Here is a 2,235-nt window from a genome sequence, read left to right on the forward strand (position 1 = left end):
GAATTGACTGATTCAGCTGTAAAAGAAGATTCAGAACTAAGCAGATTCATTCAAAAAATTATGTCCTGATCTTTTATAAAGAGAAAAGTAAAAGAATCTTGTTTAGACAAGTGAAATGAAAGCTGGTAGAAATAAAAGAAGAGTATACATTATTCAAGATTTGAAACAAAACCCAAGTGGAAATCTTGTTCAATTAAATGTAAAAAGAAAATATTCTCATCTATAATACAGCTAAAACTAGGACATGACTATTTCAAATCTTATATGCAAAGATTTGATGATAGATTTGATTCAATAGAATGCTTATTCTGCAATGCAAATGAGAATCCTGAGTATATTGTAATGCACTGTGCATTATACAATAGTCTCAGAGTCAGATTGAAAGAGAAGTATGATCTAAATCAATTAAATATGAGATTCTTATTCTCAACTGAGACAGGAATTAAATACTTAATAGAGTTTCTATCAGAAACTCAAGCAGCTACAAGAAAATGACTGAATTCAGAAATATCTGAATATGAAGAGAAGGAAATCAATCAGATATAGTCTGTTGAAACAGCTATACACTCTCTTTTAATAATTTGTTTTGTTATAGTCTCTCTTTACTTTATCTTTTTCTTTATCTTTTCATTTCAATTTCTTTCTATCTATCTATTTAATGTGTCTATCTTTGAGACTGTGCTCTTTTTCTCTTTTCCTTTGTCATGATATTGTCAAATGATTTCAAAGTATCAGAAGATGTTAAAACACTGTAATTTGTAAACAGTTTTTGTATTCTGAGCTGGAATTTTCTGATTTTGCATATCTGAAATTGATGAATGTATGATAGTTATCTTTATAGATATCGAAAAAACCCTGAGAACTTTTAATTCTCAGGTAGATGTCATAGTCTCTGACTGCATACATCTATAATTGAAGAATAATAATAATAATAATACAGTTATCTATCTGTATAAATATTTGATCTTCTGCTGCAGGTCTATGATCTGGTTTTCCCTATTCTTATTAATGATAATGATTGCATCAGTGAAGCTCTTCATAGTAAATACTTGATTCACAGTGAATATCAATTGTTGCTTAACTTCTGTCTCAGTCTGTCACTGTGTATACAAGGCCTCAATCTTATTTAGAATTCTTGTACATGTACAGAGCTTCAATTCCAGTTCAGTGATCTTGACTGCTTTTCTTACTACTTTGAGTAAACTCTCTAAGAGGTTCTGCATATCTTTCAGTTCAGATAGCAGAGAAGAGTGTTCATATTGACTAGAGAAGATATTCATTTTAATAATTTCTTATTAATTGTATAATATCTATTATTATATTGTTATATAATTTTATTGTTATATAATTTCTGATTTCTGATTTCTGTTATCATTGTATAACTCTGATAATGATTACTTCTCTTTTATTCTTCTAAATAGAGAGCAGTCTTCTTTAAATCTGATTCACTACTTACATCTTCTTTTTCACATCTCATCTGTTTGCATACATAGCATTTATCTGAGTGTGAAGTTTTTCTTCAACAAGCAGAGCAGTATCAATCAGATGCTCTTTCACTCATCACTTCTTCATACACTATCTTTTGAGACATTTTAGAACCACACTGACATGATAAGTATGAATCACTTTGTAGACAGAATTATCATGCTCTGAAGAAGCCTGTGCTTCTCACCAGTTTTTAGACATGCTATCAGATATGATTCAAAGATTGCTTGAGTCAGTGTACAATTACAGATGTATGCTAGCTTCTTATATATGTTATCTAAATTAATTAGTGGCCGCTAGAGCCCCTTTACATTTGTAAGCGTGTTTGAAAGCGGCCGCGTTATTATCCGGCGGTTATATGTTCTTCCGAATCACATAACTATCTCTATGTAATACTGCTAACTAGTTATCACTTCAGTTTCATCACATTACAGTGATACTGTGTCTATACTTGTATTTAAGAGTTCTCTTATATTATCAGTAGACATAGTTATATTATTCATTGAAATTGAAAGAAGTATAATTATATAAATATTTCATATATCTAAGATATTAGAACTTTCAGATCTTTTACTAATATTCTTCTTATAAAATCTTATTATAAGATTAGAGTGACTGATAAGTAAGCTTCTATCTACAGACTCAGTATTCACTTAACTGATTATTTATTTCTCTATTTCTTATACATTATTACATATTCAGATATCTTCTCAATGAATAATTATCTCTCTATATATTAAAGAAAAATCA

The sequence above is a fragment of the Blastomyces gilchristii genome (assembly GCF_000003855.2).
Source record: "Blastomyces gilchristii SLH14081 genomic scaffold supercont1.6, whole genome shotgun sequence".
Lineage (NCBI taxonomy): Eukaryota > Fungi > Ascomycota > Eurotiomycetes > Onygenales > Ajellomycetaceae > Blastomyces > Blastomyces gilchristii.